This window comes from Equus quagga, chromosome 1, assembly GCF_021613505.1.
Source record: "Equus quagga isolate Etosha38 chromosome 1, UCLA_HA_Equagga_1.0, whole genome shotgun sequence".
Classification (NCBI taxonomy): domain Eukaryota; kingdom Metazoa; phylum Chordata; class Mammalia; order Perissodactyla; family Equidae; genus Equus; species Equus quagga.
In genome coordinates, this window is record NC_060267.1 from 11,741,331 (window position 1) to 11,755,965 (window position 14,635).

The window sequence follows — 14,635 nt, forward strand, 5'->3', positions numbered from 1 at the left end:
TCTGAAGCTCAGTCAAGAAGATGGCGACCTCTGTTCTCATCAGGCTTGTCCCTGAGTTCAGAATGAGATCACTGCTGGAGATCATTCAATAAGACAGCCTTTCCTCCTCTCTAAGGAATTGCTATTATTGATCCTTAGCTGAGAAAGCCAAGCTTCTTCTCCCGACCATGAGATTGTAGGCCCAGGGATGACACGGATGATGATGATGCCAACTATAACAATGACAGCACAAGCCACTCTAGTGGCATCACCCCACGTGCCACACAGCAGGTGAGCCCACTCGCCTCGGTCAGAATCCATCAGCCTCCTTTCCCAAGGTGAGAGGATGTTTCTAAGAGAAGCATCAATGCGGCCAGGACTGTCCAAACAAGAACGCAAGGGTTTTTGAAGAAAAAAATAAATTAAAAAGAAGCTATTGGTTTGTTACCATAGTTATAACCTTGGTTTTAATACTAAGATCTTGCTATAATCTAAAAATATGACTTAGTCAATAATAAACTTGCTGCAAGGCCAGAAAAATTCCTAGAAAACAAGATATGGTTCAGAAAAATAAACATTTATCTCTTGCTATTCTCAAGCAGCTTCTGAAATTGCTACATAGGTTTGCATCCAAACAGAAATGGTAGAAAAATAACCACTTTGAGGGGCCGGTCTGGTGGCGCAGGGGTTAAGTGTACACGTTCCGCTTCAGCGGCTTGCGGTTCGCCAGTTCGGATCCCGGGTGCGGACATGGCACTGCTTGGCAAGCCATGCTGTGGTAGGCGTCCCACATATAAAGTGGAGGCAGATGGGCATGGATGTTAGCTCAGGGCCAATCTTCCTCAGCAAAAAGAGGAGGATTGGCAGCAGATGTTAGCTCAGGGCTAATCTTCCTCAAACAAAAAAAAAAAAAGAAAAATATTCACTTTGAGGGGTAAGAGAATTCAAGAAAAAAAAAAGTTGAGAAAGCCCCTAAGTAAAGCTTATCTGGCTTCCCAAAAGAAATTATTTGAAGAGACAAAATAACTAATGCAAAATAATAATCCACGTTTACCTATGTGAGTAAGAGAGAAAAGGACAGTATGTAAGAAGGGCCAGAGGACTGAGCTGTTCCTACACGGGAGGGCAGGATAGGGCAGCATTGTCTCCCTTGACTCCTACTGGTCTGAAATGGTTCTCTGTCAGAGCCTAAGCCAGAAAGCGAAGAGCAAGATATTTCCCTCAATCCTGCTACACTGTGGTAGATTTCATAAACCAAAGCACTCTAAATCTTAAACCTAATTTGCTATTTTGCTGTGTCCTAAAAAATGTCGTTTTCATGTGAGGATCAAATTCAGGGTTATTAAAGATGCCAAAATGACTGAATTGTCAATACTCCAGGGCCTCCTAAGGAAGGGACAGAAGTGTACTACAGCATCCATTAGTTAGCTTCATCCTTTTCAACAGCATTTAGTTGGGGAGCATGTAGTTTTGTTTGGCTCCTAGAAGAAAAGGAAGAATGGTAGAATTTCACTTATAACTTGGTTTATATTCACGTAGGTGGAACTCCTGAAGTTGTCTGGATCAGTGGCCATTTAGAAGAGGACTCAGAATTGTACTATACCTCTTATGATTACAAGATTTGGACTCTTTAAAACAAGGGCCCTCATGTTTGGCCTAGAATCTTAGATGCCCGGGATGGTATTAAATTTGCCTTTAGAAATAAAGGATGGTAGCACGTTATCATGTAGCAAAGGACATGTAAAGTAATCCAGTAGAATAGCATAGGTATAAGTCTTCGTATGAAGGAGATTTAATTCTGGAAGTGATTGGGAAACATTAATGAGTTTATAAACAGAGAAATGACAGGATCGCACATATATGAGAAAGCCAACACCAGCTGCTTTATGAAGGCTGGGTGGGAGGGGTAGGAGGACAGAGGTGATGAGATTAGTTAGCAGGTACTAGATGTGAAGGGAGGTTAGGAAAAAGTACAGAAATTAAAGTCAGTCTTGCAGAATTTGAAGGTATCTGCTTGATGGATGGATGATGAATGCTTTTAGAATAAATAATTTACTCATTTAGTAAACATCTGAGTACCTTAAAAATAACGGGACTATGCAGGGAAGACATGAAGAGCCTGGCAGTGTGATCAAGAGCCTTGAAGTGCGATTTCTTAACTAAAAGCTAATGCAGCTCCTTAGAGACGTAGACTTGTAAAGGAGATACTAACATTTTTAGAAAGTTGCAGTATTTCACTAATTCTTTGGGAAATGGAGGAATTTCAGCTGTGAACCCTGGACGGGGGAAGCAGTCTCAGGGCTAGGACTTTTTGGCTTTGGATCTGCCAGTGAAATCCAGATGCCTGTGGGTAACTGGTTACCAAGACAGAATAGGAAACACTGATTGAATTACAAAGATGAACTGAATTGCTTGAATGCAAATGCTAGGGAACAGCAGATTCAAGATGGCTGGAGACTAGAATCTATCACTAAAAGGTGTTTGAGGACACCAGCACGGGGAGGACTTCGCTGTTTACCAGAAGGGCCATGTCCCTGGCAGAGTGAACAGCCACATATAAAAGCTAAGGGAAGGGAAGGAAAGGTGGGATAAATGAATTAACGGATATAAAGTATTTACCATGGTGTTTGGCATTTGGCAGGTACAAAATGTCAGTTATGGTTATTCTTTTAAAACTAGGAGTGTTGGGCCGGCCCCGTGGCCGAGTGGTTAAGTTCCGGCGCTCTGCTTTGGGGGCTGGGGCTTCGCCAGTTTGGATCCTGGGCGCGGAGATGACACTGCTCATCAGGCCACACTGAGGCAGCATCCCACATGCCACAACTAGAAGGACCCACAACTAAAATATGCAACTGTGTACTGGGGGGGTTGGGGGATAAAAAAAGAAAAAAAGATTGGCAACGGTTGTTAGCTCAGGTGCCAATCTTTAAAATTAGGAGTCTTTTTAAAAATGGAGTTCTTTTAATTAGAGTAAAGGGCAAAATTCTCCTTCCTCTGCAGAATATAGATAACTCACCCATACTGAGCTGGTATTTGTCTGCAGAGGCCTGATGTTTCCCTGAGCAGTTCTTAAGGGTCCAGGAGAGCTTGGGAGAGATGCTTCTGTGAAAAGCCCATGAAGAGATTCGAGGCTGGGAGGCAGGCAGCAAAGCACCCGGACACCTACCTACTCAGTGAGCTGGCCCTGACCACTTCAGCACTGCCTCTCTCTGACCTCCTCAGGAAGTTACTTTTGTCTCGATTATAAAACAGTTCCTTCTGTTTTGCTCTTCTTTTGTTGACTAGGATAGAGACCTTCAAGATAAAATATTAAACAGATTTTAATCCCTTAAAGATTTGTGGGGAGGTGTTTAAATGATGGGCTGATAATTATGCTGTAAGATATCCCATAAGAATCTCTGGGGATAATAATTTGGGGGGGGGGGGGCAGTAGGATGGGGATACAGAAATACATAACTCCTTCATCTTCACCCGAAAAAAGAAAAATCAAACTCCTCTCTTCCTGTAGCAGGAACTTGGTATTTTCTGTCCTGCTGAGTTACAGGAAACTGGGAGACAAGACAGTGTTCTTCCTTTTGCTCTCTTTCAAGAGATCATACAGGGAGGGGTGATACAGTGCCTACTTCCCAATCACCAAGTTTTCATCAGATCTTTAAGAGAATGATCCAGTCAGAGGAGCTACTTGTTAATTAAAATCCAATGTAAGTAAAACACTTCATTATTATGAAAACTAGCTTCTCTGATCAAGTATTCATTTTGCATGGTTTAATAAAATTCACAAATCCTGTATCCATTCATTTGCCATCAAAGCCAGCCCCATCCTGGGCCCTTAACTTTATTACCACCAGAGCAGGAGAAAGCCCCATCCCACATCTAGTCCCTGGCTAAGTTCCTGGTGCATAGTACAGGCATGGATATTTGCTAAAAGCAGTAAACAAAAAACCTGGAGATTTGCTAATTTTGCATCAGCTTAATAAACCCCTAAAAAAGTTTCACAGATATCCAATCTAGTGGCCTGACATCAAAATTCCTATTGCAACCTGGATATGGATGATGCATAAGACATGTTCCTGGAGCCAGTGGTCTCTAGGACATATAATGTATCTGAAAATTTTTGTCTAAAATACATTATTTCCTGGGTTCTGTCATAATATCTCCTAATAAGAGAAAGTCCACTTTCCCTAAGAAGTAACAGATCGCCTAATAATCACTCACGAGACTCTGCACTATTTGAGTCATTGAATAAATATCTGAATACCAACTATGTGCAAGCCCTGCTTGATGCAGTGGGGACTCAGAGACGAAGAAAAGGAAGAGTGAACGATTTCATAGTTCAACTATTTCACTCTTCACGTGAATTTAAACACACAGCCACAAGGAGCTATTAAGGAATTCACAAACCAGAGCTTACAATCTAGATGCCCAGCGGCATGAAATACGTGTGCTAACGGGATCCAGGCAAAATGGCATACGAGCATGAAAAAAGAAACAATTCCTGGAAAGAGTTTCTCAAGAAGATGTTGGAGTTGTACCCTGAAGAAAGAATAGGATATTAAACTTTGAATGGGGAGGCACAGAGAAATGCAAATCAAAATCATAATGAGATACCACTTCACACCCACAAGGATGGCTATAACAAAGAAACTATGGCTTTAATCAAAAGTAACTTTCATGGGGTCCGGCCTGGTGATGTAGTGGTTAGGTTCACACACTCCACTTCGGCAGCCCAGGGTTTGCGGGTTCGGCTCCTGGGTGTAGACCTGCACACTGCTCATCAAGCCATGCTGTGGCAGGCGTCCCACATATGAAATGGAGGAAGATGGGCACAGATGTTAGCTCAGCGACAATCTTCCTCAGCAAAAAGGGGAGGATTGGCAGTGGATGTTAACTCAGGGCTAATCTTCCTCAAAAAAAAAAGAAGTAACTTTGATGGCTATAATCAAAAATAACAAGTGCTGCTGAGGATGTGAAGAAATTGGAACTCTTGCACACTGCTGACGGGAATGTAACATGATGCAGCCACTTTGGAAAACAGTTTGGCAGTTCCCCAAAAGGTTAAAAACAGAGTTATCACATGACCCAGCAATTCCACTCCTCAGTATATACCCAAGAGAACTGAAAACATATGTCCACACAAAAGCTGTACAAGAATTCCACAGCAGTATTATTTATAATAGCCAAAAGTAGAAACAACACAAATGTCTATTGACTGATGAATGTAAAAATAAAATGTAGTATATCCATATGTGAGACTATCATTCAGCCATAAGAAGGAATGGAGTACACATGCTACAACATGGATGATCCGTGAAAACATGCTAAGTGAAAGAAGCCAGTCACAAAGGACCACATGTTGTATGATTTATATGAAATGTCTTTGTATGTATGACATACAAGACATTTTGTATGTATGATATACAAAGACATTTATATGAAATGTCTTTGTATGATTTATATGAAATGCCCTTTATATGAAATGTCTAGAATAGGTAAGTCTTTAGAGACAGAAAGTAGATTAGTAATTACCTATAGCTGGTAGAAGAGGGTATTGAGAGAATTTGGGGGGGTCACAGCTAAGTAGGTGAGGTTTTTTGGGGAGTAATGAAAATGCCCTAAAATTATGATAATGGATGCACAACTCTGTGAACATACTAAAAGCTACTGAATTGTACACTTTAAATGGGTGAATTGTACGGTATGTGAATTATATCTCAATAAAGTTATTATAAAAATTTGATGGGGATGGGTGGAGAGAAGAGGACATTCCAACCATTAAAAACATCTTGAGACGTCAGGCTACCACAGGTAAGCATGAACTAGGATAGGATTCAGCCTAGGTTGGCATCATCCTACTTCACTTACAGGTAGAAAAGTCACAAGATTAATATATTTTATTGAAATTCAAGTGGTAATATGAATTAGACATTAAATCATATCAGAGCAAGAAAGGGATATTTCCTGCAAGCCTCCTTCTGGAAAAAAATAGTAACAACATTAAAAGCAAAACGAAAAAAGAAAGGCATCTCTGGAACATAAAGAGCCAGAGCCAGAGAACACACCCCATGCATGTGCCCACCATATCTGGTTTTAAAAGGTGACTCTCAGCACTTTCCACAATTTCCTCTTAGCTCAAGTAAACCTGACACCATCACCAGCTCCTCGTCTCCTCCCCTCTTCTCTTTCATCATGGCTCTTACCACTACAACAAGCAATCTGTTTCCCCACATCCCTTGAACACCAAGGTGGTAACAGTAAGATGCACCAACCACACAGCCTCCAGGGAGTTAGTTACATTCATACCAGGTGGTACTCAAATTGGATCTCAAGCATAAAAGTGACATTTTAAAACTCTAAGCCTAAATAACTGTAGAATCCTCAGTTAAGCACACAGCCACAACATACTGCCCAGGAACTCACTGCCCTTCCAGATCCACTTGCCACTCTTGTCCACCTTGCTTTGTGCCCCAGGAAGCTGACCACATAGAGTGTATGAACAGGCTCCCCTGCCCTCTGGCTTCCAGTTGTGTTTGGCTAACCAAATGTACACCAGTAGGAGATCAAAGGGCAGGGGGAGAATGAGATCACAGGACTCATTTTCCTCGCTCCTTCTGCTGCCAGAACACCATGATTTGGCTGCATACCTCCACTCTAGCCCCCAGTTCTCAGCATATAGCTACCCTTAGATATTAGTGGTCTCTCTCAGTCCTTTGCCCTTCTAGATTTAGAGGTAATGTAGGCTCCATAATTGCCGGTCATATGGTCTCTGCCCTTCTCTCTCACTGGTTTCCCTAAATCCCTTTGTAAATAGTCCCTTTATAACGTTTCTCAAATTATTCAGTTCAGGTGTGCCATTTATTTCTTTTTAGGGCCCCGAATGATGAACCAACCATTCTACCTTAAAGACTCAGGTAGAAGAGGATTTGTGCCAGAAGCTCTCGAGAAACTTTCTTCAAGATTTAATACAGAACTTCTTCACTGTGCAAAAACTCTCAAGGCACAGTTTAAAGCAGAATTCTGTTCTATTTGTCTAACACTTCAACAGTCTCTTAAGTCCTATCACATTTATGATTTCATTTGATCGTCCCGACGGCTCTGTGGAGCAGGGGATGTGTGGTTTCCCTTTTAAAACTTGGAAACTGAGGCTCAGTCTTATTTTAACATTCCCTGGTATACCCACGTTGCTTTTTGTTAAGCAGAAGCAAGTAACAAAAACCCTAAATAAGGACAGTCTCTAAACCAGTGCAAACAGCTGAGTAAACACGTAAAGCAGCCCTTTACATGACCCTACATCCTTTGTTTCTCTCCCTTCTGGAAAGGGAACAGTTCTAAGTTCTCTGGCAACAGGTAATATCTAGTCAGAGTAGAACATTTAAGGAAGAAAGGCATTTGAACTATGAATCAAATAAGCTAGAAGAGAATCTCTTACATAAGACTGGTGCTTACGCAGACCGACTTGAGCAAGAGCCCTCAACAGAAGTATATGGCCCTTTCAGGCACAGTGTTTTTGGGCAGCACAAGCCCATGCCTGCAACCCAAGGAATAACCCCCATGCCACCACTTCGTGGGTGCATGTCAGTGTGGCAATACCTCATACGTAACAGGAAACAGATGGCAAAAAGTCCAATAACTTCTCAGGACACAAAAAGGATCTTCGAAGGTTAAGCAGCTGAAGTTTGAACACGACAGCCAAATGCTTGGGGAAAATATGGGTGGGACACAACTGAGCCCCCACCGAGGGCTACTCTGCATTACCAAACCCCTCTGCTATCTGGCTTGGCTGGTGGATCATCTGTGTTCAGGAGGATATTTGGCCGGGGAAGGAGTTGCAAAGTGAAAAAGAATTGCAGCATCATTAGAGCTTAGAGTGAAATATATTTGCCTTTCTTCCACAATATAGTTGCTTCAGATAGGGAAAAGATAGAGAAAAAGATAACACCTGCCTATAATTTACTTTACCCTATCTTGTCAACTTACCCTATTTTCATCATTTGACACAATTTCACTTTGGTCAGAAATCCAGAGATCACAAAGCCACAAGAAGCCAGGAAACACCAGCACTCCTCTTCCTCACCCTCACACCACCCATTCAAAGAATAATCAGATTCGTAGAAGAGGGATCTGGTATTATGAAGGCCCAACAAGTCTCAAAGTCATGAAAAGCTTCTGCTCCTCTGGTCATTATAGAAATATTTTTGATTCAACAAACAATAAACACCGCAACACTACACACTTGAAGGAAGTGGCCTAACCCAAGGATATGAAAGGTATGTGTACCTAGTCTATCTCCAGATCAAAACAAAACATATATATGCAAACATCCAGCAATACATCAGCTCTATAAAGTTCAATCCTTGTTCTAGCCTGCTTTTTACAAGTCACAAAGAACTTTAGATACAAAATTTTTAAAAGTCTGATATAATATGCATAAAAATATCTTTAGAATAATACACAAGAGTGGCCTGCCTGGGGTATAAAATCAATTTGCATAAATCAGTAGCATTTCTATACTCCAGTAATGAACCAACAGAAAAAGAACTCAAGAATACAATACCATTCACAATCGCAACAAAAAGAATAAAATACCTTGGGGTAAATTTAACTAAGGAAGTGAAGGACCTATATAATGAAAATTACAAGGCCTTTCTGAGAGAACTGGATGACGACATAAGGAGATGGAAAGACATTCCATGTACATGGATTGGAAGAATAAACATAGTTAAAATGTCCATTCTACCTAAAGCAATCTACAGATTCAACGCCATCCCAATCAGAATCCCAATGACATTCTTTACAGAATTAGAACAAAGAATCCTAAAATTCATATGGGGCAACAAAAGACCCCGAATTTCTAAAGCAATCCTGAGAAAAAAGAACAAAACGGGAGGCATCACAATCCCTGACTTCAAAACATACTACAAAGCTACAGTAATCAAAACAGCATGGTACTGGTACAAAAACAGGTGCACAGATCAATGGAACAGAATTGAAAGCCCAGAAATAAAACCACACATCTATGGACAGCTAATCTTTGACAAAGCTGAGGGCATACAATGGAGAAAAGAAAGTCTTTTCAACAAATGGTGCTGGGAAAACTGGAAAGCCACATGTAAAAGAAAGAAAATTGACCATTCTTTTTCACCATTCACCAAAATAAACTCAAAATGGATCAAAGACCTAAAGGTGAGACCTGAAACCATAAGGCTTCTGGAAGAAAACGTAGGCAGTACACTCTTTGACATCAGTATTAAAAGGATCTTTTCGGACACCATGCCTTCTCAGAGAAGGGAAACAATAGAAAGAATAAACAAATGGGACTTCATCAGATTAAAGAGCTTCTTCAAGGCAAATGAAAACAGGATTGAAACAAAAAAACAACCCACTAACTGGGAAAAAATATTTGCAAGTCATATATCTGACAAAGGCTTAATATCCTTAATATATAAAGAACTCTCGCAACTCAACCACAAAACATCAAACAACCCAATCAAAAAATGGGCTGGAGACATGAACAGACATTTCTCCAAAGAAGATATACGGATGGCCAATAGGCACATGAAAAGATGCTCATCATCGCTGATCATCAGGGAAATGCAAATCAAAACTACACTAAGATATCACCTTACACCCATTAGAATGATAAAAATATCTAAAACTAATAGCAACAAATTTTGGAGAGGTTGCGGAGAAAAAGGAACCCTCATACACTGCTGGTGGGAATGCAAACTGGTGCAGCCACTATGGAAAACAGTATGGAGATTCCTCAAAAAACTAAAAATAGAACTACCATACGATCCAGCCATCCCACTACTGGGTATTTATCCAAAGAGCCTGAAGTCAGCAATCCCAAAAGTCCTGTGCACCCCAATGTTTATTGCAGCACTGTTTACAATAGCCAAGACACGGAAGCAACCTAAGTGTCCAGCAACAGACGAATGGATAAAGAAGATGTGGTACATATATACAATGGAATACTACTCAGCTGCAAAACAGAACAAAATCATTCCATTTGCAATAACATGGATGGACCTTGAGAGAATTATGTTAAGTGAAATAAGCCAGCGAGAGAAAGATAATCTGTGTATGACTCCACTCATATGAGGAATTTAAAACCATGGACCAAGAACAGTTTAGTGGATACCAGGGGAAAGGTGGGGTGGGGGGTGGGCACAAAGGGTGAAGTGGTGCACCTACAACATGACTGACAAACATTAATGTACAATTGAAATTTCACAAGATTGTAACCTATCAATAACTCAATAAAAAAAATAATAATTTAAAAAAAAAAAAAAAGAGTGGCCTGCCTGGTGGCACAGCGGGTAAGTGCACACGCTCAGCTTCGGCGGCCTGGGGATTGCCAGTTCAGATCCCGGGTACAGACATGGCACTGTTTGGCAAGCCATGCTGTGGCAGACGTCCCACATAGAAAGTAGAGGAAGATGGGCATAGATGTTAGCTCAGAGCCAGTCTTCCTCAGCAAAAAGAGGAGGATTGGCAGCAGATGTTAGCTAAGGGCTAATCTTCCTCAAAAAAATAAATAAATAAATAAATAAAAATACACAAGCAACAGTTACTAACGATGGCCACTAGAAAGGAGAACTAGGTAGATAAAGCATAGGGTGAAACACAGACTTTTCCTTTATTTGTTTAATTTATATTTGTTTGAACCTTTTATATTTTAGCCCAAGTCCGTATATCTATTATCTATTTAAAAACAAAGAAAAAGTCTTTTAAAAATCTAACATACTATTTTTTTTTTAACTAGGAAAGAATATTAAAAGACTTGAGTCTACACAGCCCAACTCCTGGACCTGTGCCCTTCTAATTCCTAACATACCTTGAATCTGAAAAAAGACAGTGATCTGAACAGAACTAGTCCTTGGGAAAGTGTTAACCTAGTTTATCACACTCATGATTTTAAACTACAATTGGGAATGGGGCAGAGGCTGGAGGTAAGGAGTGGAGGTGAGGACTGCTGCCAAAGTGGGAACTAAAGACCAAAAGCCAACAGTAAACAAAGGGGTAAGGTCTTCAAAAGAGGAGGAGCAAGTTCTATCCAGTTCCTGGATAGTGGTGGGGAAGATGATGTAAGAATTTCCACGAGACCTAGTATCCACAGTGAAATAAAGACCTACCATTTACATAACAGCCACAATATACTAGATCTATAAAGAATACAGAAAAAAGGGAAATCCTTATTCTCTTAGGCTGATATGTTAAAACAAAATAGCTGTTTTTCTTTTTCCTTATTACAAAATACTTTTGACAGAACTTATAGAGCAGAATCTCAGGTTCCTACTCATCGTATAAAGGTACTCTTTGGAGGTGAAACTGGAAGAAAATTTGGAATGGGACTAAGAGATGGACAGTTTAGAGGCAGCCCTCTACGACTCCCCACTTGTCTCCTCTCTAGTCTCCCTCCCCTCTCTTACTCCTTTCCTTTCTTCCTCCACTTTTCCCCTTCTTCTCTATCTTTGCCTAGGCTTACTCCTGACAACTGCATTCAGTGGTATCCATAAGCAATAACTAGCCTGGTTGTAGTATTAAAGTTGCTCATATCCTACCTATTAAAAAAAAAAAAGACAGTCCTGGTTCAGAGGACGGGAAGCAAAGTTTAATAAGAATAATTTTTTTACTTTTTATTATGGAAAACATATACAAAAGTAAACAGAAGAGTATAATGAATCCCCACATACTTATCACGTAGCTCCAACAATTATTCATGGACAAACTTGCTTTCTCTGTAGCTCCACTTACTTCTCTATCTCCGGTATTATTTCAAAGAAAATACCAAATATGCTATTTCATTCCAAAATATTTCAACGTGTAACTCTGAAAAAATTCTTTTTAAAATACATAAACCACACTATCACTATATCACCTAAAAACTTAATAACTCCTTAATTTCATAAAATAGTTGCCGTTAAAATTTCCAATTGTTTCATACACGTCAATTGTTTTGTCTTGTTTTATCTTACAGTTTGTTTGAAATAGGATCCAAATAAGGTCCACATTGTGACGGGTGGCTATGTCTGTCAGCTCTTCTAATCAACAGGTTCCCTATCCATCCTTTTTTCCTCGCAATTTATTTGTTGAAGAAATTGGATTGGTCGACTTATAGCAGATAAATATTAACCCATTCAAAACCTTTTATTAAGTCGTCAGTATGTGGAGAATAGAAAAAGGAATCTATAACTGAACAATTATTTACTGTATCTTACGTGCAGTACATGGAGATGCTATGAAGAAATGGAAAATGAGAGAAAAGGTTAGCCTCTAAAAGGCATAAAATGTAATACAAACACAGGACGATGACATAAAAACATAACAATAAAAATCAAAAGAAAACCTCATAGCAACAATGTAAAAGTGGCCCTGGCCCAGCCTTTCAAAGTGACTGCTGACGTTAATCTCAAAAACCCAAAAAACTGGGAAGTCAATACAAGGAAGCTGCAACTGACCTATTATTTTATTATCTTTTCTCAGGCAAAAGGGAGGAGAATAACATTTGCTGGCTATCGACCATATTCTAGTCCCTGGAGGATTTTGTTATCTAATACAATCTTTACAAAGAAGACAATGAGATAAGTATCATTTCCATTTTGACTTATATCACTGAGGAAACTGAGCTTCAGAGGAGTTCACTGCTTTTCCAAATTTACATAATTAATAAGCAGCAGAGTCTTATTTTTGACTGAGGATCATCTGGCTCCCAAGTCCACATCGTTTCCATTGCTGTTTCTCTAAACACAGGAACAGCAATGGCTTTCACAAACTATAGGCAAGGTCAAGAATTAGCCCCAGTTATTAAAAAAGAAAAAAACATCAATTTTTTTTCTTAAAGATTGGCACCTGAGCTAACAACTGTTGCCAATCTTCCTTTTTTTTTCTGGTTTTTCTCCCCAAATCCCCTCAATACATAGTTGTATATTTCAGTTGTGCGTCCCGCTAATTGTGACATGTGGGATACCGCCTCAACGTGGCCTGAGGAGCAGTACCATGTCCCCGCCCAGGATCCGAACCAGCGGAAACCCCGGGCCACCGCAGCGGAGTACATGAACTTAACCACTTGGCCACGGGCCCAGCCCCCAAAAATCAATTTTTAAGATGTGTTCAAATCAACAATCTAAAATGACACCAAAAAAAAACAGGTAAAGAGATTTAACTTATTTTACCTCAATCATCAAAAAATCTACTAGATTTAAGCATTGGTCTGATAGGTGAAAAATGGACCAAATCAAGAGACTCTTACTATCATCTTTTAGGGGAAAATACTATTCCCCACTCCACGCCTCCTTCCACGCAGAGGGACAGGCATTCACGGGCCACCACTGCTGCGACGGGCAACTTTGGAAGCAGCACCACAGCTCTTCCCTCTGGCTCCAGGACTCAGCTAGACTCCACAGCGGTTAGGTTCTATAGGGGTTAGCCCCCACATGGGGAAGCCTATCGCTTTCTGTGTGGTTTTGTTTTGATCACTGCTTGTAGCTCGGTGGATAAATTTGTCTAATTCTGGGGCAGTACTAGAAAGTCCACTTGCCCACAGATATAAGCTACCTTCTTGAATATTAGTTTCATCAGTAATAAAGGTGTTGTTTTTATTTCCATCTGACAAACTCTTTTCTTATTTCTCAGCTGGAGGGGAGGAAGAGAAGTGCCTCAAACTGAAACCCTCAAATCATTTAACAGTCTCTAAGGGCTAGGCAAGTATTATCTTTGGTAACTGAAATGGGAGGGAGGTGAGGGGTGAAATGTTAGTGTGCCAGCCCTACCAGTTTGCAAAGCCTATAACTGTAAAATAACGATTTAATAATAATTCAATTTGGTTTAACAAGGAAAATCATTTTCATTCCTAATGTAAGGTCTTTATTTTACAAATGAGGAAAAATCAGATAGATAAGCACTCAATTATTCACTATTCATTTGGCAATTGAGTAGGAAATGAATCAATGTTCACTAAATGTTTTTTCAAAAGTATCTTTCCTCACTACAGATTCCATTAACTAGCAGAAAGTGGTTAAAACACAGGCTCACAATCAGAGACTTAGGTTTAATTCTCGCATTGACATGTACTAGCTGTGTGAATTTGGGTAATCTGCTTAACCTCACCTGTAAAATGGAGGCAGTAACAGTACCTATGTAATAAGATTGCTGTGGGATTAAAACATACATGTAAAGCTCTTATCATAGTGTCTGAAAGACGAAAGGCGCTCACATCCACTCATTGAACAAATACTGAATATGAGGCACTATGTCAGGTACCAAGGACAAAATGCTGAGCTAAACCAGAGATGGTCTTGGTATTTAGTGCTTGGTGGAGATAGAGACATTAATCAAATAGTCATAAACTGTATACTTAGCCACTGTGATAAATGAGCTAGAAGAAAAAGAACAGAAGGCTGTGACCTACTTTAGTTAGTCTGATCAGAAAGGTGACATTCAAGTGAGACTTCAAGGAGGAGAAGAAACTAGCCATTCAGAGAATAAAAGACAGGATCATTCCAGAAGGAGTGGACATGGGCAAAAGACATAAAGTGGGACTTCCAACTGAATCTGAAAGGAATAGAAAGTCAGCAGAGCTGGAGTGTAATGAAGGAAGGAAAGGCAGGCAGAACCTTCTATGCTGTGTTAAAGTACTCGGCTTTCACTCCCAACACAACAG

The 14,635-nt window shown here is 40.1% G+C and overlaps 1 protein-coding gene across 11 annotated transcripts in view; it reads right to left on the reverse strand.

Moving 5' to 3' along the window:
• The window catches only part of RBMS2 (RNA binding motif single stranded interacting protein 2), an 80,060-nt gene that overhangs the window by 23,516 nt on the left and 41,909 nt on the right, over window positions 1–14,635 (reverse strand). For 2 of the 11 annotated variants that reach the window (XM_046660859.1, XM_046660874.1), the window contains one exon: window positions 3,143–3,270. The exons of the other annotated variants lie outside the window; for them this stretch is intronic. The gene's annotated coding sequence lies outside the window, so the exon portion shown is untranslated. The remainder of the gene's footprint in view (window positions 1–3,142; window positions 3,271–14,635) is intronic. 11 annotated transcript variants of the gene reach the window in all.